At 47.6% G+C, this 26140-nt stretch overlaps 1 protein-coding gene and 1 pseudogene across 1 annotated transcript in view; both read right to left on the reverse strand.

Annotated features, from left to right (window-relative positions):
- Positions 1–26140, reverse strand: part of SDC3 (syndecan 3) — a 108001-nt gene that overhangs the window by 19050 nt on the left and 62811 nt on the right. The gene's annotated exons all lie outside the window — the stretch shown is intronic.
- LOC136661749 (5S ribosomal RNA) lies at positions 4143–4262 on the reverse strand (annotated as a pseudogene).

Raw genomic sequence — 26140 nt, forward strand, 5'->3', positions numbered from 1 at the left:
GGAAGAGATAGATAGATAGATAGATAGATAGATAGATAGATAGATAGATAGATAGATAGATAGATAGATAGATAGATAGATAGAGAGGCAGGCAGGCAGGCAGGCAGGCAGGCAGGCAGGCAGGCAGGCTGCACATACCCATCATGGCTTATAACCTATGATGGACTTTTCCTCCAGAAATTTGTCCAATCCCCTTTGAAAGGCAACTAGGCCAAGTGCCGCCACCACATCCAGTGGCAAGGAGTTCCACAGATTACTTAGATGCTGGGTAAATAAATGTTTTCTTTTGTCTGTTCTAACTCTCCTGACTCTCTCAATTTTAGTGGGTGTCCTCTGGTTCTTAAGTACCTTGGAAGCAGGGACATGTCAATGCCACCTAAGTCGCTGCTTCTCAAAGGGTCTGCTGTTGTGCACCAGCAATTTTTTCCATGATGTGCCACGAACCAGCACTATATACAGTGTGAGTCCGGAGCACGTTGACTTACTTGGTCTTACTTGCTTCCTTCTTCCAGCTTCTCAGAATCTGCACAAGACTTGGTGATTGTCCAAGTCCTGTGGTCAGCCTCTGGAGACTCTGAGAAGCCAGAAAAACGTAGCCTCAGGAGATTTGGAGAAAAAAGCCTTAAGAACCGGTCCATGAGCCACTTAGTTCTAACCTAAGTGATTCAATAAGTTGTCACATACACCAGTAGCAAGGGATAACTACCCACCACCAGATGTAGACAGTACCAACTTCAAAATCATTGTGTAAGAAGCAATATCAGATCAGAACAATAGTCCATCTAGCTGGGCATCCGGCTTCCCACTTGACTGTCAGGAACCCTCTGAGCAGGACAAGAAGTCAAAAGCCTTTCCTCTCTCTTGCTCCTCTACAACTGCTGTCCAGTGGTACACTGCCCCAGAACAGAGATCCGATGTAGCCACTGTGGCTAGTAGCCAATGATAGGCCTATTTTCCTCTGTGAATGTGTCTTAATTCTCTTTCAAAAGCCATCCAAGGTCAGGGCTCATCTTGGGGGCAATAAATGCCATCAATTCATTGTGTATTGTCCCACTAATACAGTGATCTTATCAGGCTAGACTGAATATATTCTTACTTCATTTTAATGTTGCATGGATAAGTTAAGCTGAGAATGACTCCCGATCAATGCCCAGGTCTTCACCCTCTTTGGAGATTTACAGCCCAATCCTGAGCTGCCCGGAATCATGGGACCCGGCGGCTCCACAAAGGGCTCCCGCCGGATCCCGAACCTCCCGCGCTACCAAGGGAGGCTCCTTGGGAGAAGGGGATGTTCATCCCCTTCCCCCAAGAAAGGGAAGCAGTCCCGCAATGGGGCTAATCACTTTAGCGGCGACTGTTTGGTCGCCGCTAAAGTGAAAGCGCTCATGTAGGGCGAGCAGCCCTCCACGAGCGCCTGGGATCCTGCGGAGCTCGGCTCCGCGGACCCGCCTCTTCCCTGCCCACAGGAATGCCCCCGGAAACACCTCTCCCCTCCCCGGAACGCCTCCCCCATGCCCCCAGGAACACTCCCATTCCCCGTTCCGCAGCCCGGCGGTCACAGGCACTGCTGAGCTGCGGAACCTGGGTGCCCGCTGGGCGGTGGCTCAGCGCCAGCCGGAGCTGAGCCACCTCTGAAGGGGGTCCAGCGGTAAGCCCCGCAACTGTGCGCAACTTTGCAACTGTGGTGCGCGCCGCGGAACATAGGATTGGGCTCTTAGACATCTGGTGATTGATTAAGCTTTGGAAAAGGCCTTGGAAAAGGCAAGAAGGACCACACAACCTCAAGACATTGCCACATTCTTAAGGAGTAGAATGGAGAGTTTCAGCAAGACCGCAGGCACACACAATTGCCATTCAGCTTTCATCTTGAATAGCTGCCTGCTCACGTTCAAACCAGAGTCAATCCCAAAGGAAGCAGGTCACATTCCCACTGAAGTGGGGGGGGGGGATGCTACCATCTCTTCACCATCCTCTCTTTTTTTTAAAAAAAATTATTTACTCATTTTGTGCCCCACTCTTCTCCCTGAAGAGCAGCAACGGCGGCCTACCGGGCCATAGAATCACATTTAATATTAAAAATATACACATTAAATTATTACAAATATAAACATTAAAACAACCTCAAAATGCTACAAATCATAGTCCAGTAGTAGCAGCCACCTCTTAAGAAAGGGCAATGCTAATCAAATCATGTCCTCCCCAATAAAAACCCACAGGCATCCAATATTTTTTTTTTAAACCATGAACTTAGAAGGCTAGTGTGAATAGAACTGTTTTTAGTTCCCTCTGGAAAGGCTCTAAGGAGGGAACGGTTCATAAAGGTCCACAAGGTTGGTGCCACTACTGAGAAGGACCTGTTACTACTTTGATATCTCCCCTTTCATTTGATCCAGGGATTCCCAACTGAACCTCTAGCACAGGGGTGTCCAAAGTTTTTGGCAGGAGGGCCACATCATCTCTCTGACACTGTGTCGGGGGCCAGGGGAAAAAAAGAATTAATTTACATACGTTTAAATAAATGTATATATTAAAGATGAATGAAGGTCTTGCAATAGCTCAAGACCTATAAAAGGCCTTGCACAAAACAAGGTTGGCCTTTCCTTTGCTGCCGCTACTGCATCACAGACATGAAACAGCAAGTAGCGGAGGGAGCCCTCATCCCACAGCTCATGCAAGAGGACAAAAAGTCGCCCTCACGCTGAGAGCAGCTGCATCGGGCCAGTGTGGGCTCCAGCAAATCTCCGGAAGGCCAGAGGCTCATTGGAGACTGGGAGCTCCCTGAGCGTCACATTGGGAGTCCTCGAGGGCCGCAAGTAGCCCCAGGGCCAGGGTTTGGGCACCCCTGCTCTAGCAGATACTGACCAATCCCAGAGACTTGTTATGCTTCAAGGGATGGCATCACACACCTTCAGAACCATAGTAGTTCTGAACCCAGGACCATAGAAGTAATTGGACCCATAAATGAATCCTTGAGAAATAAGGTCTAGATCTGGCCAGCACTAGGATGGGTGGTTTCCTAGAAAACCAGTGGGTACCACCCATGAATTTGTGATGGAAGAACAATGGGTTACTAGTGAAACAAAAACACCCTCCAATGCTTTCCAAGAATTTATGTTTGCTTCTGGTAAGAAAACTACGCCAATCTCTCCCTAGCAACTTCCTGCCAGACTTGGCTGAAGCACAGAACTCATCATTGACAGGGTATCAAAGTATGTGGATTTTAACTCAGCCTGATGATCGGGGATATCAATCAATCAGGTTTCCAATGCAGATAGATGGAGTGAGGAGTCCTGCCGGGATGCTATCCTAATAGTACCGACATGACAACAGTAACCATAGTAACCGTTTCCGCCATCCTCCTGGCAGTGCTCTTGATCTCCCTTTTTGAGGCTTGCAAGGAAGGAGCCAGAGAGAAGGCACATCATTCTGAAGGCACATCATTCTGAATGATTCTGAAGGCACATCATTCTGAGATATTCTGGAACACTTTGATGTTGGACTTCTCGTCCACAAGGCAGTCGCGTGACCTTCCCAATTCCCTCAGCTCCTTCAGGTAGTCCGTTCAAGTTTGCCCGATTAAAAGCAAACCCATAAATGCTGCCGACGAAACCTGGACGGTGTTTTAATCAAAACAGGAGAGGCTGATAATCAGATTTCAGGGAGTAACCTTTCGACAGCTACACAGCTACTCACTGCCAAGTGCTGGAGAAACTTAAGTACATAGAAGAGGCCTGTTGAGTCAGACTCTTGGCTCTGGGCCACTGTCATGGCGAATGGGACTAGCAGTGCAAGCCTATGCAGGTTTGCTCAGATCGGGGACGTACAATGGGGCTTACTCCCAGGAAACAGGGTGCAAGACTTGCTCATGACCAACCAGTGGCGTCATAAGGGTTTGAGTCAACTGGTGTGGCAGGTCACCACGTCAACCCCATGATGGACCTCCAACCATGCAGTGGGTAGGGCAACGCCTTGTGCGGTGGGCACCATTGCCCCAGCCCCACTGGTTTTTCAACTATACTGGTTGGCAACCTTCAGTCTCGAAAGACTATGGTATAAGCCTACAGCACCCAGTATTCCCAGGCGGTCTCCCATCCAAGTACTAACCAGGCCTGACCCTGCTTAGCTTCCAAGATCATGGTATAAGCCTACAGCACCTGGTATTCCCAGGCGGTCTCCCATCCAAGTACTAACCAGGCCTGACCCTGCTTAGCTTCCAAGATCAGACGAGATTGGGCATGTGCAGGGTAACAGTTGCTGCATACTTTCGACTATAACTTTTGATAGAATGGATATATTTCAATGTGGTTTGTTTCATTGCATTTCTCATAAACCTATGCATCAAATGATACATAACATGAAAGTATAATATGAAAATATCAAGGATTAAAAATTTTGTCTAGTGGTGATGTCAACCCCACCCCCGTGTGCATCACCCAATACAGCCTGCACTCCCCCCCACACACTCCCTAGTGACGCCACTGTGACCAACTAAAGTTCTATGCTATGCTTTAGATCAGTGGTTCCCAAACATTTTAACAACAGGACCCACTTTGTCAGCTGCAAACATTTTAGCAATTGGACAAATGGTACTTTGTCAGGACCCACCTAGGTTTAAAAGACTTTTTAAAAAGTCCAAGAAAGAAATAATATTTTTACTTATTTATTCACAAATAATAATAACCAGAAAAAAAAAGATGCTCAAACATATATCTCCCTATATTTACACTTGCTTGCACACTGCAGGAGCTCAGCTCTTTGCAGGGCAATGAAGGAGCTGAGGTTTGCAACCTTGCAAACTGAAGGAGCTGAACTCTTTGCTTGGCAACTGGCAGTTGTCTGATTTTTGAATAGCTTCAGGGCTTGAGGCAATTAGTTATCTGATCTTCCCTTTACCCTTTTCAATGGAGGCTCTACTGGGCGCTACACGGCCCACCAAATATCCAGTTGTGACCACTGTTGGGTCACAACCCACAGTTCCTGAAAGACTACACTAGATTCATTAATGGATACTGCTTATTCATTCAGAACATAGGAAGCTGAGTTATACTGAGTGAGCTGCCAAGATTTTGGCAGATTTTGGCAGATTTTGGCTGCCAAGATTTTGGACTGACAATCAGCCTGAAGAAAACACAGGTCATGGTTCAGGATGTGGACTCACCTCCCTGCATTACAATCTCTGAGCATGAACTGGAGGTTGTCCATGACTTTGTGTACCTTGGCTCAACGATCTCCGACACTCATTCTCTCGATACCGAGCTAAACAAGCGCATCGGTAAAGCAGCTACCATGTTTTCCAGACTCACAAAGAGAGTCTGGTCCAACAAGAAGCTGACGGAACATACCAAGATCCAGGTCTACAGAGCTTGCGTCCTGAGTACACTTCTGTACTGCAGCGAGTCATGGACTCTTCGCTCACAACAGGAGAGGAAACTGAGCGCTTTCCACATGCGCTGCCTCCGACGCATTCTCGGCATCACCTGGCAGGACAAAGTTCCAAACAACACAGTCCTGGAACAAGCTGGAATCCCTAGCATGTATTCACTGCTGAAACAGAGACGCCTGCGTTGGCTTGGTCATGTCGTGAGAATGGATGATGGCCGGATCCCAAAGGATCTCCTCTATGGAGAACTCATGCAAGGAAAGCGCCCTACAGGTAGACCACAGCTGCGATACCAGGACATCTGCAAGAGGGATCTGAAGGCCTTAGGGATGGACCTCAACAAGTGGGAAACCCTGGCCTCTGAGCGGCCCGCTTGGAGGCAGGCTGTGCAGCATGGCCTTTCCCAGTTTGAAGAGACACTTTGCCAACAGTCTGAGGCTAAGAGGCAAAGAAGGAAGGCCCATAGCCAGGGAGACAGACCAGGGACAGACTGCACTTGCTCCCGGTGTGGAAGGGATTGTCACTCCCGGATTGGTCTTTTCAGCCACACTAGACACTGTGCCAGAACCACCTTTCAGAGCGTGATACCATAGTCTTTCGAGACTGAAGGTTGCCAATACAAAAAATACTGCTTATTCATTCAGAACATAGGAAGCTGAGTTATACTGAGTGAGCTCATTGATTCATCTAGCTCAGTATAATTGCACTGACTGGCAGTCGCTCCCCAAAATCTCAGCCCGACCTGATACTGAACCTGGGACATGCTGCAGTGAAAGAAGAAGCTCTATTACAGAGCTATGGCCCAAACTCCAGATAGAGCATCTTCTTTCACTGCAACATGTCCCAGGTTCAGTGGAGATTCCAGGGGTTGTATTTCAGTCCTTCTACATGCAGAACACATGGTCAACCACAGACCTATGGTTCTCCACCCCATTTATTTATTTGCAAGTGTATATACAGTCTGACCCTTGGAATCCTGTTCCCGGAACCCCATGGATGCTGAAATCCATGGATAACAGGAACCATGGGTGGGTCGACAGAACACCTCTGGATGTGGGTTGGGGACCCGTGCCGAGTTGAATCCGTGCGTTCCGAACCCATGGATAATTAGGGCCAACCTGCACTGCCTTTACACAGGTAACAAAATATGGTGCCAAAAAACAACAGTAGCTTTCAAGAAGAAGTCCAAAACCAGCAGCTATATGCCTAATGCAGGGCTGGCCTTAGGAGCTGAGAGGCCCCATTGGAAACATGTTTTGCAGGACCCCAACCTCACAGCCCAGGTCTGCAGTGTCTTAGAGATACAAATAAAATTTATTACAGACATTATAGCCCTATGGAAGAATGGGAAAGCAATCAAAATACGTGCTTTAAAAGTGCATGTGAGTCAATGGACCAAACGGATCTCAGCCCATTTTCAGATAAAATTGCATTCATGGAAGCCTGCGAGTAAACCGACAAAAAGTGTGAATTACCTTTGAAAAGTACACAGTTACAAAAATCACTTGTTTTAGGGACTGTGCAATGATTTAGTAAAGATACTAATTTTAATTTTTGTTTAGAAAAAAAAAAATTCCAAAATTTAGCACGGAGCCCAATTGGCCTGAAGCTGACCCTGGCATAAAGGATAAAAGCATTAAAACAGCAGCCATAACAATATTTTTTTAAAAAAACCTCAGTAATACACTGGTTATTAATGGAAACTGTTTTCATTTTCTTGATTCAATTTGCATGCTCCTTTGAAGACCTTAGAAAGGAAACACAGCTTCGGAATAGAGAAGCGGATAGAGAGACTCTCTTTTCCCTTTCACATAACACCAGAACCAGGGGACAACCACTAAAGTTGAGTGTTGGGAGAGTTAGGACAGACAGAAACAAATATTTCTTTACCTAGTGTGTAATTAGTCTGTGGAACTCCTTCCCACGGGAAGTAGTGACGGCATCTTGCCTAGATGCCTTTCAGAGGGGATTGGACAAATTTCTGGAGGAAAAGTTCATCACGGGTTACAAGTCATGGTAGGAATGTGCAAGGTAGAGCTAGGCTGCCTCTGATTACCAGAGGAAGAGAAGGACACCAGGATGCAGGTTGTGTCTGTTGTCTAGTGTGTTCCCTGAAGCATTTGGTGGGCCACTGTGAGATATAGGGAGCTGGACTAGGTGGGCCTTTGGCCTGATCCAGCGGGATCTATGCTTGGGATCATTAGAAAAGGTATTGAGAACAAAACGGCTAATATTATAATGCCGTTGTACAAATCGATGGTAAGGCCACACCTGGAGTATTGTGTCCAGTTCTGGTCGCCGCATCTCAAAAAAGACATAGTGGAAATGGAAAAGGTGCAAAAGAGAGCGACTAAGATTATTACTGGGCTGGGGCACCTTCCTTATGAGGAAAGGCTACGGCGTTTGGGCCTCTTCAGCCTAGAAAAGAGACGCCTGAGGGGGGACATGATTGAGACATACAAAATTATGCAGGGGGTGGATAGGGAGATGCTTTTTACACTCTCACATAATACCAGAACCAGGGGACATCCACTAAAATTGAGTGTTGGGCGGGTTAGAACAGACAAAAGAAAATATTTCTTTACTCAGCGTGTGGTCGGTCTGTGGAACTCCTTGCCGCAGGATGTGGTGCTGGCGTCTAGCCTAGACGCCTTTAAAAGGGGATTGGACAAGTTTCTGGAGGAAAAATCCATTACGGGGTACAAGCCATGATGTGTATGTGCAACCTCCTGATTTTAGAAATGGGCTATGTCAGAAAGCCAGATGCAAGAGAGGGCACCAGGATGAGGTCTCTTGTTATCTGGTGTGCTCCCTTGGGCATTTGGTGGGCCGCTGTGAGATACAGGAAGCCGGACTAGATGGGCCTATGGCCTGATCCAGCGGGGCTGTTCTTATGTTCTTATGATTCTTCTTATGTTCTTATGTTAATAGAAATACTGCTGCAAAACAACCACCTCAGGTCTGGCAATTGGGCAACAAAACCACAGTCCCTATAGCAGACATGATGCCAAATCAACACGTTCCTAATTCGGTACCAACTTGCATGCAACAAAGCCCAAACCAGATTGCTAAGTGGGACAAGACAAAGGAGGAACACTGACTAAGCCTGCTGTTAATGGTATTTTCAGGTACAAATCACCGGGGGGGGGGGGGAATAAATCAGTTGGAGAGAAATGTACCCATATGCCAAAACTGTTGTTGTTTTGAGTTGGGGGGGGTGAGTTTTAAATATTTTGAGCATTGTCTTGTATCAACACCTGGCACAAAAGGCAATGCGCAAATTGCTATAGGAATGATCTGGATATAAATAAGAGGGATAAAATTGGCTTTGAAAACTCTCACGATTTTCACACGCAGGCGTCTCATCAAATGCAGGTCACATGCCGCGAACCACACTGCATTAAGTCTAAACTTGCTTTCTGCCCTCTCTCTGGGGAGGAGATGTAAAGAAGCCATCCACTGTCCCCCTGGTGTTTAATGCTGATTTGGGGAGCAGCCTCACTGTTGCCACATATTGTATCAGGCCAGCTTCGGAATTTATTCTCGGCTCCAAGGCGGGAATGCAGAATTGCCACCAGCCATTCATCTCCAGAGGTTTGCAAGGTATATATGCGCATGCATCAATCTACTACACAGATGCATATATAAACACACTCCCCCTTGCCCATCTTTAGACTAAGGACACTGCTTTCCAAATTCACCACCCCACCACCCAAAACCGTGTATTTGACAGGGAATCCTGAATCACTTCTTGATGTATTTATTATCCATCTTTGGATCAAATGATCTACACCAGGGGTTCTCACATATTTAGCACCCTGACCCACTTTTTAGATTGAGAATCTGTCAAGACCCACCAAAAGTGATGTCATGACCGAAAGTGACGTCATCAAGCAGGGAAATTTTTAACAATCCTAGGCTGAAAACCTACCTAAACTTAACCAGGAGTAAGTCCCACTGACTATCATTGTTAAAAGAATATACACAGTAGCTTGTAACATTTCCCCAAATGCAGGCACGTACTATGGTAGCATCAAGTCTAATATTTTAAAAATAAAATATTGAAGTGAGTGGGGACCCACCTGAAATGGGCTCACGACCCACCTAGTGGGTCTCGATCCACAGTTTGAGAAACACTGATCTACACAGCAGCTTGTAACAGGTTAAGAACCAGTGGTTCTCAAACTTTTTAGTGAGGGGACCCACTTTTTAGAATGACAGTCTGGGCCCACCAGAAGTGATATCATTAACCTGGAAGTGATGCCCTGGCCAGAAGTGACATCATCAAGCAGGAAAATTAACACCCCCAAATGGCAAAATTAAATTAAATCAATTAAATAAATAAATAAATTAAAAGCTTACAAGAAGTTTAAAAATTTTGTTTAAAGTAAGGAAGTAGCCTCCTAACCCACCCAAGCAGTTGCTCATCAGTTTAAAAAAATTCTCCAAACATCTGAGGTCTGCAATCCTATTCCACACTTACCCAGGAGTAAGCCCCATTGACGTTACAAGCATAGACAAAGAAACCTGTTAAAAGTACAGATCTGTGACATTTCCCCAGCTGCAGTCACATACCATGGTAGCATCAAGTCTAGTAGATTAAAAAACACAATACACATTGACATGAATGGGGACCCACCTGAAATTGGCTCATAACCCACCCTAGTGGGTCCCCACCCACAGTTTGAGAAAAGCTGGGTTAAGACAATATTGAGAGGTGCTTTCTGTGAGGATGCCCTTGAAGACTATTTCGAAACTGCAGTTGGTTAAGAATGCGATGGGGCCAAAACCACTGTGAAGTTAGAGATCTCATGCTTGGGGGCATCTTTGTTGGTTTGCAGCAGGGTTGGCCCAAGACCACCAGATGCCTGAAGCAACATGCAAAATGCTGCCCCTCCTTATCTGACAATGTGCCAAGCCTCTGATCTTCCTACTCTCCAAAGCTCTAGCTCAGAATTCTCCTCTGCTTCATGTTTCTTCTTCCTCTCTGCCCCCCCTTTCCTTTTCCAATCCAGGCAATGGAAGAAAAAGGAGCAGTGGAGGCAAGATGGTAGACAGAGGTGCCCCCCACCAATCTGCCACCTGAGGGAACTACTTCTGTTGGCCTCATGGATGGGCCGGCCCTGGTTTCCATTCTGTTTTTGTGTTCCATTCAAGGCACTGGCCTTGACCTTTAATTGGAAAAATGGAGGACAGGAGCATCAGTGCATTTTAGCCATGACAACCAAATGGAACCTCCAAGTATACTAATTGCTCAGGAAGAGGGTGACAGGGTAGGACCTTCCATGCTCTTCTCTACTCCCATAAAAATCTGGCTACCCACTGTTGGAAGCCACTGTGAGATACAGGAAGCTGGACTAGATGGGCCTATGAACTGATCCACAGGGGCTGTTCTTAGGTTCTTATGACTCTCCAGGATAAGAATCTTCCAAGAATATCAAAGGAAAATCAGTGGTCATAAATACACATTGGGAGGTAGAGGGTCCTTCACAATAGGAACACTGTCCCATATCTTGTGATATTTGGTTATCTTGAAGATAGCAGCAACATTCCACGACTCAAAAGAAACTTGTTAAACATGGTGAATTGGGGCTATGCCAGTATTTAGCAACCAGCATTCTTGTTGCAGTCTGTAAATTCCAAAATTAGGCACATTTTCACAGGAAGCCAAAGACTTTTGAAAATAAAACGGACAAAACGAGCAAAATTAACAACTGGTGCCAACGGTTTCTGATTGACGCAAGACTTCCTGGCCGCTACCAACCGTGGCACGGCACCAGTCACCCACGTCGGATTTGAGGCAAGCAAACCAGGCGCCGTGATCTCGGGCCACCAGTTCCTCTTGAAATCAGCCCATGCCGTGACTGTTAAACTACAAGAGCAAACGCTTGACTGTGCAGGCATTGATCTCCGGGATGATGTGTTTGCTCACGGCCAGCGATATGATGCTCTTGGCAGCGCACGCCTGTCTCAGACAATCGGAGCCCTTGTCGGGGAGAAGGGACGGTTTCCGCCACCCGCCCGCTTCCTAATGTGGCGGACAAAGAGCTCCTTTGAACTGAAAAGATCTCACCACACTCTCGTTAAATATATCAAAGCTCGCAGACAACGAGAGAACGAGATCTATTTCTTAATGTACATATGAATAATGCGCAGTGTGCCGGAATGACTCCTGCTTTCCAAGCAGCTATTAAGGAATTGCTTTCTCATATCGCGTCCTGCAAAGCATGCAACATGCGCTCACGTTATTTACTGTCCATAATGGCTCCACATTCATTTTGCCAGATTTTATTTGTATCCGGCCTCTCATCCGTGATGGCAGCATCATAGTCGGTTCCCATGGGCCAAGCCCTTCTTCGCCTCAGCAAGGTGGCTGCATTATGTGCCCCCAGGCCATGTCCTGGGACTCACAGCTATGCTTGCAGAATACAAACTGAATTCCTCAGCATATTATATGCAGAAGAAGAAGACGAACTGCATGCATTTTTTGGTATGTATGCATTATTGTGTACTCAAGGAGCCGCCCTGAGTGCTCCTTTCTGGAGTGGAAAGGCGGGATATAAATTCTTCTAATAGCTTGTAAGGCTGGCAACCTTCAGCCTCGAAAGACTATGTTATTAGCCTACAGCACCTGGTATTCCCAGGCAGTCTCCCATCCAAGTACTAACCAGGCTTGACCCTGCTTAGCTTCTGAGATCCAGCATGTGCAGGGTAACAGGAGGCCATGAAAACTCTAATAATAAATAATACATGCAGGAGCGCACTGGCAAACAGCGCAGTGGCAAACAGCACTCACAAAGCCCTGACCTCAGGAGCAGCATTCATAATCCCTCACTCTCTTTCAGTCTGACCTACCTCACAGGGCTGTTGTGAGGACAAAAGGTGAGGACAAACCTTGTACACATCCTGTGCTCCTCGGAGGAAGGGTAGTATAGAAGCCAGTAGTAAAGATGACAGCATTGAAGCTTGGTAGGTGTACAGCAAGATAAGGGGAGCTGCATTTGGGGGACCCCCTCAAGCAACAATGGTGCAGTTCAGTGGTTCTCACACATTTAGCACCGGGACCCACTGTTTAGAATGAGAATCTGTCAGGACCCACCAGAAGTGATGTCATGACCAGAAGTGACATCATCAAGCAGGAAAATGTTCAACAATCCTAGGCTGCAATTCTACCCACGCTTACCCAGGGATAAGTCCCATTTACTACAATAGTTAAAAGAATATACATAATAGCCTGTTAAAAGTACTCGTCTGTAAGATTTCTCCAAATTCAGTCACGTACCAGTATAACATATTCACAATAAAATATTGAAATGAATGGGGACCCACCCGAAATTAGCTCATGACCCACCTTGTGGTCCTGATCCACAGTTTGAGAAACACTGTTGTAGTGGTTCAGGAGTTGGACTTAGACCTGGAAGGTCCAGGTTCAAGTCCCCACTCAGCCATGAAGCTTCTTGGGTAACCTTGGGTCAGTCACTGTCTCCCAGCCTGTCCTACTTCACAGGGCTGTTGTAAGGACAAAAGGAGGGTGGCATAGAAAAGTGAAAAATAAATAAATGTGAAGATGGGGAGGGCACAGCTTTGTGGCAGTGTTTGCCAGCATGCTCGCATCACCCCCCCCCCCATCCATGTATACAGGACCATGTGGTTGGGGATTGGACTTTTGAACTGGATTGTACTTGTGGATAATATGAATGCTTGGGGTATTTCCCATGGTCTCTCTGGTCCCTGAACTGTACATCAAATGCCAGAGTCTACCTGGTGGTGTACCAGCCTCTCTCTCTACCACTCCTCCTCCTTTTCTCCTCCTCCACTTAGTTCCTGGATTTGAAAATATGAGAGAGGAATGAGGCAGACAAGGAGAGTTGTGAGCCAAACCATCAAAGGACCAGGGTTAATATGAACCCATCACCCTGAGTATCCATTACGGGTTACAAGCCATGATGTGCATGTGCAACCTCCTGATTTTAGAAATGGGCTATGTCAGATGCAAGGGAGGGCACCGGGATGAGGTCTCTTGTTATCTGGTGTGGCTCCTGGGGCATTTGGTGGGCCGCTGTGAGATACAGGAAGCTGGACTAGATGGGCCTATGGCCTGATCCAGTGGGGCTGTTATGTTCTTAACTACAATTCCCAGAAAGCCTTGCAGGTCTCTTGTTAACTGGTGTGCTCCCTGGGGCATTTGGTGGGCCGCTGTGAGATACAGGAAGCTGGACTAGATGGGCCTATGGCCTGATCCAGTGGGGCTGTTCTTATGTTCTTAACTACAATTCCCAGAAAGCCGTGCAGGTCTCTTGTTATCTGGTGTGCTCCCTGGGGCATTTGGTGGGCCGCTGTGAGATACAGGAAGCTGGACTAGATGGGCCTATGGCCTGATCCAGTGGGGATGTTCTTATGAGGGAACTTATCATTACTGGTGGCAGTCGAGAGAGCGTTTGTGGCTTGGCTTGGAAGGGCCACGGCTGGGAAAATGGCACTTCTCAGCGCTACAGCATGACAATTGCTACCCTGAAAATGAGACATTTTCAGACCTGTCAAAAATCTGGGGCTTGAGCTGTACCTTTGTTCTCTTTATTATTAATAATATTTTTGATTAAAAATTTTTGTGACCTCAAAACAGAGGCCAGGCATTCCACCCAGGGCAAAGCACTGCCTGCTAACTGGGCAAAGAGAAAGCTTTTAAAATGGTGCTCTCTTATATACAGCAGGGGGAGATCAACTGTCCCTCTTGCTCCAGCATGGAGTCTTTCCCAGTGGCTGCTGCAGGTGACTCTTCTGCACCTCTTATTAGACTGTGGCTGCAATCCTAACCTCAATTCCTGGGATTAAGTCCCATTGAACACAATAGGACTTACTTCTGAGTAGACCTGGTTAGGATTGTGCCCTGTGAGTTTTTTAAAGGCAGGGAGCCATTTACTGATTTGTTTTGCTATTTTGTGAAAAGCGGTATATAAATGTTTTGCTGTGTGAACCATCCTTGCTGAAAAGCAGTATAGAAGGAGGAGGAAGAGGTGGAGGCCTGGGAGAACTCCCTTACCCCCTCCCCACACACACACACACCTGAATTAGACTTGAATTCAAGAGGTGGGCACTACCTCTAACAGCTAGCAACAGAATACAGGCTTCATTCATTACTTTATGGACAAATAAACACACACACACACACACAGGTGTGATGGTGTAGCTGTTGTCCTGAGAACAAGATTCAGTTCCTCCCCACCACCAGGTCATGGAATCTACTGGATAACCTTGGGCTAGCCATTACCTCTTAACCTAACCTACCTCACAGGGTCGTTGTGAGGATAAAATATATGATGGGGAAAAAATCCATATATGTTGCTGTGACCTCCTAATAAAACATCTCCAAGAGCACAAGAACACACAAAATTTTCATTTAGAAGCCTGTACTCCCACTCCACCCCACCCCCTGGTGTGTTTGGCGTTTATTGAACTTGACATTCAATAAACATGCACTTCTTCGGGCCATCCCCGGAGTTCCCGGATGAAAGCCAATAAGAACAGTTCCGTCTCGGCAATATTGTTCCAACGTTTCTATCTGCATAATATCATTAGCGATGGCTGCTTATAAGTCGTTTGCGATAAATAATGGATTACCCCCGTGTAGGATTTTAATTTCACAACAGTTAACTTAAAACTTGGGCTGTCTGTCACAAATGCAAATCTCTCGCTTTGTTCCAACTTTGCAAAATTAGCACAAGAAACTCTTGCTTAAATAATGTCAAATAAATCATACTGCCCCCCCCACCCATGTTTATAGGATCTTGTGAACAGGTCCCAGGGGACTGAAATGTGACTCACAAAGTCCCAAGATTAAAAGCCACCTCTGATGTCAACTTACTAGGTGGCTTGACTGTCTCTCGGCCTCAGTCACCATCTGAAAAATGGGTATATTTGCTTATTGAAAACTCCAAATTCCAAAGTGAATTGCAAAAGTTCTAGCCTAGCAAAACCCCAGCCAGGTGAGCTCTTTGGAGAAAAACAGGATAAAAACATATCACTTGTAGAAAATAAGCAGCAACGCACATCTCTGATGTCCACTCTGTGTTGTGGCGTGGAGAGAGGCACGGCTGCTACCTAGCTCTGTATAAAGCCATCTTCTAGGTTTAATGAGGTGTGATAAGCAAACGCTTTGCGGAAATTCCTCCACCGACTTGGTGGAAATGTTTGCACTCTGGAAACTGAAATCAATGACACCTATTATCCTTTTGGATTTAGGGCCCAATACTATCCAACTTTCCAGCACTAATGCAGCCGCAATGTAGCCCCTGGGTAAAGAAACAAATATTCCTTTACCGTGAGGATGCCTCAGTGACTGCCCCCCCCATTGCAGGATGCAGCGCATACCTCATTGGCATGGCTGCACTGGAAAGCACTGGAAAGTTGGATAGGATTGGGCCCTTAGTGGATCTATCAGGAGTCAGAGCAATGCATCCACCTCTGTGCCTAGGAATGGCTTGCCCATGAGGGTGATCAAGTCCAATCAGATTGGTAGGAGGTGCCTACCTCTATCCATTTCTCCCACTTCCTGGATTCAACAATGAAAGGGAAAATGGAAGAGGAAGCGTTGGGGGGGAAAAAAGAGCAGTGTCACTGTCTTCTCCTTCACATGTCCGCTCCATTCACTTTCTTTGAGAATCCAGGGAGAGTAGGAGATGTGGTGGCTGGCGCACTGACCAGTGTGGGGAGGGGCAACATTTGGCACACCTCTAGTGCTGGGTGATCTCGGACCCACCCTTTCTGAACCAGAACACACAACAGAACTTATCCGAGATATAGCAGCCATTTCAAAGAGGCGTAACTACTCGCGTTAGAATACACAGCAGGCCCGCCATATCCACGGTCTCTACATCCGCAGATTTAATCAACCACGGATTGAAAATGTATTTTTTAAAAATTCACATTTCCTTCTGTAGCCTTGTTCTCCTCACACCCTACAACAGGGGTGTCAAACGTAAGGCCTGGGGGCCAAATGCAGCCCGTGGAAGCTTTTTATCTGGCCCTCAGGCTCTCAGCAGCTGAGCAGTGCTGAGATGTTACTGCTGTAAGGGCAGCCCACATGAAAATTGGGCCCTCCCATATCTTGAATAATGACATCACTTTCTGCCTAATGACATCACTTCTGGCCCTCAGCAGGTATCATGAATGCTGTTCTCCCCTTGGTATGAAACAAGTTCGACACCCCTGCCCTGCAGTTTCAAAGCTTTCGCCTTATACCCACCCATTTATGCAAATTTAGGCAATTTATGTATGTTTTAGGCAATGTTCAGTCCAGTGTTCTTCAACCTGTGGGTCGCGACACCAAAACCTAATTTGGTGGGCCGTGGCTACCTTCCAAAGCCTTCCAAGGGGGGCCTTGGATCCAATCCAATAACTTATCGAAACTGAGTTCTTGATATAATTCGGCACAGCCCCTGCTTGCCGTCTTACCCCGCATCTCCTAAAGCCAGCCTTGCTCAGGTTGCTACCTTACAGGGTTGTTGTGAAGGCACAAGAGGTAAGGGGAATGGAATAGGTGGCAACAGAGGTGGGGAGTGGGTGGATCCTGGGAGGGGGGTGGTGGATCAGCGGTGGGTCCCCAGTCTCATTATTTAATTATTGGGGTCATGGCACCAAAAAAAGGTTGAAGACCACTGGTTTAGGCAATGTAAACCATTTGTGCAAATACAATTGACACCGTTGTGTCAGCATGTCATCTGCAGACTCGGAACATTGGTGGGTTTTTGTATCTGCGCGGGGTTCCGGAACCAAACCCCCTGTGGGGATGGAGGGCCCAACTGTCACCGAAACAGCAGGCAAAAAATGGCCCCCTTCAGACAAAGCAAAACAAAACACACCATTAGAAAAAGGCAGTGTTAATTAACCAAGGAAACCACCTCCCCATGAGGACTGTAGCGCAGCCAGGGTGCATGGGTGCGCGTGGAACATTTTTCCATTTGACAACAGAGTTGCCATTCTTTTCACCAAAAGCTCTACCCTTCACAGCAAAGCCCATTAGTATTCTTCAAAGGCAAAAACACTGAACACTGCCATGAAAGGAGACAGAAGCAGTGAAGAGGAAATCTGAAACTTTTATCCTCTTTCTTTTTCTTTCTTTCTTTCTTTCTTTCTTTCTTTCTTTCTTTCTTTCTTTCTTTCTTTCTTTCTTTCTTTCATTCATTCTTTCTTTTTTTTTTTAACTGCATGGCAAAGAGAAGACATTCTCAAGGCAACAACAGGGGACTCCGAGACTTGGAAAGAGTTCTCTCTGCCAGCTCGGTCTCTAGAGAAGGGTGCCGTCGTGGAAAGGAAAGCCAAGACGGGTGGTCGAATCACAACATACCTGCCTAGAACTTGCAGTCAGCACAAGCTGAAAACATCCAAGGAAGGAAAGGGTGCCTTCTTGCTAGAGGGACAGTGTGGCATAGTGGTTAGAGAGTATGAGTCTAAACCCGGCAAGTCCCAAAATCCAATTCCCACTTAGCTATGAATCTCACAGGGTGACTTGAAGCTGTCACTACCAGCCTAGCCAACCTCATAAGCCTGTTGTGAGGATTAAAAGGGGTGGGGGGAGAAAAGGAAATAGACTTCTATACTGTTCTGAATTGCTTAAAGCAGTGGTTCTCACACATTTAGCACTGGGACCCACTTTTTAGCATGAGAATCTGGCAGGACCCAGATCGGGCAGGAAGTGATGTCATGACCTGAAGTGACATCATCAAGCAAGAAAATTGTGAACAATCCTAGGCTGCAATCCTACCCAAGACTTAGCCAGGAGTAAGTCCCATTCACTATCATTGTTAAAAGAATATACCTAGTAGCCTGTTTAAAGTACAGATCCGTAACATTTCCCCAAATGTAGTCACATCCCATGGTAGCATCAAGTCTAATAGATTAAAAATAAAATATTGAATTGAATGGTGACCCCACCTGAAATTGGCTTGCGACCCACCTAGTGGGTCCCAGCCCACAGTTTGAGAAACACTGCCTTAAAGGAAGGGCTGGATAAAGTGTGGCGTGCCCATGTAAAGAATGTTTAGGGCTGGGCATGGGACTCAACTATTGCTTGAATTAGGGGTGGGCAAAGCTGGCAATGGCTGAGACAGTGTGTTAAATGGTAACCTCCCCACCCCACCCAGCCCTCAGTTATATACTGAAGTGCCAGCCTTTGCTCTTCTCAACTCCTAGATTGGAAAAGGAACTAGAGTTCAGAGCAGAAGAGGAAGTGTGGAGGAGAAGAGAACGGTGGGCTAGAGTGTCACTCTTCTCTCCTAAACACGTCCTCTCTGCGCCATCCCGCCTCTCCCTTTTCCAATCCAAGGAGGAGGAAGACAAGCAGTGAGTGCCCCTCCCCCACCAATCTGCAGCTCGAGGCGGGCACCTCGGTTGGCATCATGGATGAGCCGGTCATGGGGATGGTGGCGAGGGGCCTGGCATCAGAAGGCCCATCTAGCCAGGTCAAGTATTCATTGGATCAAAGAAATACGATGACAATCCTTATTGCCAATTACTTAACTGCTGTGGTGGAACAAAGACATTAACTTGGGGGGGGGGGGAATGTCGTAACAACATAATGTTTCAATAAATGTGAACACATTCCCAGAACAGTAGTTCTTGTCATTGGCATTTGTTGCAGAATACCAGGGCAGCCTACGCTTACAAAAATGCTTTGTTTCTGCTTTACGTTTCTTTTAAAAAAAAAAAAAAGCCAAGGACAGAAGCTATCGGAAAACGAAAGTCCATTTTTAAAGGTCCTTGTGCTAAGTCAACAGCAGGCCAGTTTTTCGAACACGATAGCGTCATCGTGGCTTCGTGGGTGATCGACCCAGAAACTGGTGCTGCAGCCAACTGCTTCGGGACCTTGAGGTGCACTTAGCCAAACATAGCCAACAGGATCTCCTGTCTCACCGGGGCAGAGCAACCAAAGCCGTGTCATGACCACTGCGGCCAAAACTGTGACAGCTTCTTCTGGTGTTCGCCGATGACATCATACATCAGTGTCAAGCTGCGTGGCTGCACGGCTTAGCAGGGACAGTGCTCAAGACCCTTGATCAGGCTGGTTGCCCTTTTCAATATGATTGATCAAAACAGGGATGAACAGGAGGGCCGACAGAAAAGTGGCATCCCCCAATGCTTAGATGCAAGTCACAGCCCAGCCTGACAGCAAAACCAGAGGCCCCCTCCCAGAAAGAACGTGAATTCCTCATCACCGGGCACCGCGCCAAGGTCCTTTCATCTCCGCTGCTGTAACACTTCCCAGCCTCTCTCCAAGCCCATGACGTGACACTAAATTTGGGGGACAAAAACAGCAACGGCCCAAGGAACAGCGGACACTGTGCACGAAAGCGAGAACCAAGCCCAACAGAGGACACAGTCCCTTCTCTGGTGGCCTGCTTGGGGCAGATTTTTCGACGCAAAAGGAAGAGGAAGGCTGGCAAAGGCTCGCTTGATTTATTTGCACCCAAACATTGGGGCCATTGTGCTCGACTGGATGGGACACAAGTCAAGAACACTAAGGCATCTGTTACCCTGTTCCGTGCGTCCCAATTCCTCCTCTTCTGATGGGCACTGACGGAGCAGCTTGGCGTCCCACCAGGCACAACATTTAAGGCCACTCGCATCAGTGCACTCACAGACCACAAACGGACAGAAATTCCAGCACTCTCCAGATGAGGTGATACAGACTTCTTGCTGGATGGTGTGAGTCAGGGCAGAGGGAGAGAACCACTTGCTTGCAGTTTATCTATTCTGCCATTTTGGGACAAGTTTCACGGGCAGGGAGGGACCAGAGACTGGGCCTTCTCGGTGGTGGCACCACAACTGTGCAACACCCTCCTGCAGTTGACTAGGCGGGACTCCCCTTCCGTCCCATCTCATATTGAAAAGCGAAGGGAATGATCTATCTTGGATTGGGTGGCCTCAAGGAGATACCAAAAGCATAGGATGATGCTATTCAGAACGTTGGACCTGAATCAGAACCGTCACTTCCCTAATCAGCCATGAAGCTTCCTGGGTAACTGTGGACTTGCCGCCATCTTTCAGCCTAATCCACCTCACAGGAAGTGGTTGAGAGCCAGGACGGTGTAGCGGTTTGGGAGCTGGACTCTGACCTGAAAGATCCAGGTTCAAATCCCCACTCAGTCACGAAGCTTCCTGGGTGACCTTGGGGCACTCGCTCTCAGCCTCACCTACCTCGCAGGGTTGTTGTGAGGACAAAAAAGAGGGAAGGAACTAGGCACACTACCCTGAGCTCCTTGGAGGAAGGTTGGTATTAGAATGTGGAAAATAAATAAATAAAATGAGACGGACAGCAATCTACGCCGCCCCGAGCTCCTTGAGGAAACACTGGTCTTCTGGTCAAGCAACGCGGACACATCCATAAACTAAAATCGAATAAAACAAAACGCTCGGGAGGGAATGTGGGTCAAGTCCCCCCTCCCCGGCGCTGACAAACCTCGTTTGTCGGCTTCCTCTGCCTGAAAAACTCGCCAGCAGACTCACGCCTACCCGTGAGGAAGCCTCGGATGGCGCGGGAGGTGGTCTGAGCCGCCCAGTTGTCGATTTGCATTATGGATTCCAAAATGAACACTGGGGTGTTAAACGGTGCTGACAGCTGCAATCCAATTAAGGCGGCACAGCTTAATTAAACCGTTGTAAATAGAGACTCTCGTCTTATGGCCTACCGGCAGGCTCAGTCACCTCTGCACCAGTGCAATCGCCGGGAGCCAAAGAGCCACTTCTGGTGAGCTTGAGGGCTTGTTGGGTAGACCCCACGTGAACCTTCCCACCCTCTGTCCCATTTCCAAACTGCTGGCTCCTGAGCTGTATCACCAGCTGCCTTTGAAGCCCTGCCAAAGTCGTGACAGTTGTGATTCTGCCATATTGTGACACATCGGAGATGGGGAAACTGTGGTTCTGGGGCACAGTTCCAAACTTCCCTTGGGGATGCCATTCTTCAGAGCCTAGCCAGTATCTACAGTTTTGCAAAAAGCAACTGGCATTTTCATTTCAGAGCAACCGGCTCTGATCATTTCTACCTTGCACAAGAACCCAGATTCCAGAATTATGTCCCAATGAAGTACAGGCATACTTCATGTCTGCTTTATTGCAGTTCTCTGTGCCCCCCCATGCCCCCTGCACTCATTAACATTGGTTGGCAACCTGCAATCTCGAAAGACTATGGTATAAGCCTACAGCACCCGGTATTCCCAGGCGGTCTCCCATCCAAGTACTAACCAGGCCTGACCACATTGCTTAGGTACTGTTGGCAACCTTCAGTCTCGAAAGACTCTGGTATCGTGCTCTGAATGGTGGTTCTGGAACAGTGTCTAGTGTGGCTGAAAAGGCCGATTCGGGAGTGACAATCCCTTCCACACCGGGAGCAAGTGCAGTCTGTCCCTGGTCTGTCTCCCTGGCTATGGGCCTTCCTTCTTTGCCTCTTTGCCTCAGACTGTAGGCCAAGTGTCTCTTCAAATTGGGAAAGGCCATGCTGCACAGCCTGCCTCCAAGCGGGCCGCTCAGAGGCCAGGGTTTCCCACCTGTTGAGGTCCACTCCTAGGGCCTTCAGATCCCTCTTGCAGATGTCCTTGTATTGCAGCTGCGGTTTACCTGTAGGGTGCTTTCCTTGCACGAGTTCTCCATAGAGGAGATCCTGCTGGCTAAAATACTAAGCTATAAGCATGCAATCTTATAGCGCAGTACACAAGTAGGCTTCAGGCATCCTGAATGCTTGAAGAGATCAGATTGAACGTTAACAGGAATCAGTTAACGTCCTGCTTCCTCTTACGGCTTGATCTAGTCTCTTCAAGCATTCAGGCTGCCTGCACATTGCGCTATAAGCTTGCATGCTTATAGTGTCCTTTAAAAGAAACATTTGTGCAGTGGTAAGCATCTAAACAACATTAATGTGCGTGGTGGGGGTGCAGATATAGGGTTCTCAGGATTCCATATCTGTGGGAAACCCTGGACCCCTCCCCCCCCGACATGGGGGACACCTCTACAGGGGAAATGATACTGGGGGGGGGGAGTCATTAGCAATATGTAGAACTTGCTCTAAGTTTCTCGACATCCACTTAAAATGTAGGATAGTTACAATCTGCTTCCCATTCCACATCAGCCCAATGTATCCCCTCTCCCCAAAAAATGATTTTCTTTATAGCTGCCGGGTTGGGCTGACTTCAAAGGCTCTATTACAGAAGCATTATTTAGGGCCAAGTTTAAGGGATCTCTATTATTTCTTGTGACATCTGTATCAAAGTATCTCCAACTGTGGGGGGGGGGGGGGAGATAAAAGAAAGTATTACCTTGCCCAGTGTGTAAATAATCTGTGGAACTCCTTGCCACAGGACATGGTATTGGCACCTGGATTGGACAGCTTGATTGGGGAAAAGTCCATCACAGGTTACAAGCCATGATGGGTCCTTTTTTTAGAAGTAAGCTATCTCTGAAAGCAAGTTGCAAGGGAGTGGCAACAGGGTTCAGCTATCTTGTTGCCGTGTGTGATTCCAGTCCCTGAGGAACTAGAGTCTCCATGAGCTGCGTCCAGGCTTTCCCACTACGGGAAGCATAATGTTCAACCAGATGGACCTTCGCTCAGCCTCAGCAGGACTCCACTGTGGTTATTAAGAAACACAGGAGCCTGCAATTCAAACAACTATTTTGGGTGCCGTCACCCACCCACCGCTCCACCTACCCACATTTCTTTTTCCACCTTAAGAGCAAATAACAGAGCATGTGAGAAAAGTCAGCCATGTGCACAGCCAGTTCAGGCCTATTCTCTGCTTAAGCCAGGTCTGGCACACGTGGGCCCTGTTCAGACAATGAACACCATGGTTTAGACCAGGGGTCTCCAAAGTTTTTGGCAGGAGGGCCACATTGTCTCTCAGACACTGTGTCGGGGGCCGAGGGGAAAAAGAATTAATTAAAATTTAAAATTTGAATAAATTTACATAAGTTTACATAAATGAATATATTAAAGATGAACTTATATGAATGAATGAAGATCTTGCAATAGCTCAAGGCCTATAAAAGGCCTTGCACAAAGCAAGGCTGGCCTGTCCTTTGCTGCTGCTACTGCATCACAGATGTGAAACAACAAGCAGTGGAGGGAACCCTCACCCACAGCTCACGCGAGAGGTCAAACAGTCTCCCTCAAGCTGAGAGCAGTTGCATCGGGCCAGTGTGGGCTCCAACAAATCTCCGGAGGGCCAGAGGCTCATTGGAGTCTGGGGGCTCCCTGAGGGCCTCATTGAGAGGCCTCGAGGGCTGCAAGTGGCCCCAGGGCCGGGGTTTGGGCACCCCTGGTTTAGACCAGCAGTTCTCCAATTTCTCATTCTCCAGAGCCCTTTCCTAAAAGGAAGCTCAGGGAGCCCCAGTGGCACATGCATGGAGTATCAGGGAGCCCTAGAGTGCAGGTCAGAGTGGCGCACCTCCAAGCTGGACACCAAATACCAGGGAAGAGCAGGAACAGAAAGGGAATGAAGAAAGAGAACCACAGACAGGAAAGGCAGGAGGGATGAATGAGCAAACCAGGCAAGGGGCAAATGGTGACCACGTATATGTTGTGGTCATGGAGCCCCTGAAGAGATCCCAGGGATCTCTTAGGAGCACACTTTGAGAGAAACAGGTTTAGACTATTATAGTCAAGGCTGCCCGAACCTCGTGGTCACACTCGCCCTCCTCCCCTTCCCTCCCACGCCCAAGAAGAGACTGAAAGCATTGCTTTTGATATCAAGCCAACCACAGTTCTCAGCTGCATCTGAACTCAGGGAACTGTGGTTTGAACAAACCACAATTGGATAAAGAAATCCTTCTTACATTTACAAAGACGAAAGAGAAGAAAGTTGGAAGTGTGCAGGCCCATTGCTCAGGTAGGATTGTACACCATCATCTAAGCTGGTGGTGTCAATTTCATTTCCTACAGCGGAGACTTCTGGAGGCTGGAGGTGATGTCATTGGGAAGGAAGTGACATAATTAAGCAGATGATGGCCAGAAATAAGCGTGTTTTTCTCACTTAAGAACTCGTTAGCTGCAAATGAGAGAAGAGAAAGTAAGCAAGTCTTGGCCACATTTTCAAGATAGGAGAGAGCCCAATTATCACATGAGCTGCCCTTTCAGCAGCACCGCTTCTGCTATGCATCACTTCACAGCTCAGTCGCTGAGAGGCGCTCTACACAGTGACACCTCGGCAGAAGCGACACTGCTGAAAGGGCAGCTCGTGTGATAATTGGGCTCTCCCAGGGCCTCGGCAATGTCTCCCTCTCTCATCATCCTTGGTCTGTGCCTTCCCCTATAACAGTGGTGGCGAACCTATGGCATGCGTGCCAGACAGGGCACGCAGCGCTGTCTCTGTCGGCACGCAGCGCTGAGCCAGGCAGCCTGGGGAGGGGCGCTGAAGTTGCATGTCCCTTTACAGGAAACGGAGGCTTTTTCCGAGCCCCGTGTGTTGGGAGGGCGGGCTGCTTCCCTCCGCCCTCTGCGCTCACTGCCCTCCTCTCCCTTCACCCCCACCTGCCCCACATCTGTTTCCATTTTCAATTGTGCGCATTCTGCAAGCTTGGATTGGAGTCTGCTCCTGTGCGTGTCTACTCAGAAGTAAGCCCCAGTAGAGTTGATGAGGCTTACTCCCAGGAAAGAGTGGCTGGGATTGCAGCCTTGGAGCCCACTCCTGTGCATATCTCCTCAGAAGTAAGCCCCATTAGAGTCAATGAGGCTTACTCCTAGGAAAGAGTGGCTGGGATTGCAGCCTTAGAGCCCACTTCTGTGGGTGGGGCTTTTTAAAAAAATATATTTTCTTGTTTGAGAAAATGAGCAGTGGCAAGGTCTTGCAGCCACCCCCTCCCTGACAATAGTTCTTTACCCAGCATGTAATTAGTCTGTGGAACTCTTTGCCATAGGAAGCAGTGATGACAACTTGCCTAGATGCCTTTAAGAAGGGATTGGACAAATTCCTAGAGGAAAAGTTCATTAAGGGTTACAAGTAATAGTGGGTAAAAGATGTTAATGTATGAGTTATTTTTTCTAAACTAAAACCTCAATATTCAGGTTAAATTGCCGTGTTGGCACTTTGTGATAAAAAAGTGGGTTTTGGGTTGCAGTTTGGGCACTCAGTCCCTAAAAGGTTAGCCATCACTGCCCTATAGTGTTCCTTGCCTTCTGAGGCCTCCTTCCATCTCTCCCTCCCAGAGCCTTGACAGAAGTGGCGCTGCTGAAAGGGTAGAGCTGGTTGAGCCCAGGAATCATGTAGGCCAGATAAACAGCATCCGGCCTGCGGGCCTTATGTTGGACACGCCAGATCTAAGCTATGGTTCAGATAATCATCTGAACTGAGACACAGCCCACTGCTTTCTCTTCCAGCTCGAGTGGGTTAAACGCAGAACAGAGCACCCTTATTCATAGTTGCAGGGAAGACTCTGCACATATTCGAGAGGGCAAGCAGAATATTGAGTCATTTAGAACTGAGTGAGAACGAGAGCAATGTTTCGGTGCTAAAACACTGCATTAAAATAGTACAAAAATGTGAGACTCGTACACGTGGCTCTCCCTGAGCATTATATATATGCTCCTGCTCTGCAGACATAAGTTGTGCTTTGAGTGCTCACCTGCCCAGGGCACAGTGGCGAACCTCCCATTACAGATGATGCCCCAGGTGTGGAGCTTCAGGTGCCTTTAGGACCCCATGAAAGCCTTTCTGAAGCTCCTGATGGGGTCAGAAACCGTGCTTCCATTTTTCCGGAAACACAGTTTAAAGCCTTGGAGAA

Source organism: Tiliqua scincoides, chromosome 10 (assembly GCF_035046505.1).
Source record: "Tiliqua scincoides isolate rTilSci1 chromosome 10, rTilSci1.hap2, whole genome shotgun sequence".
NCBI lineage: Eukaryota > Metazoa > Chordata > Lepidosauria > Squamata > Scincidae > Tiliqua > Tiliqua scincoides.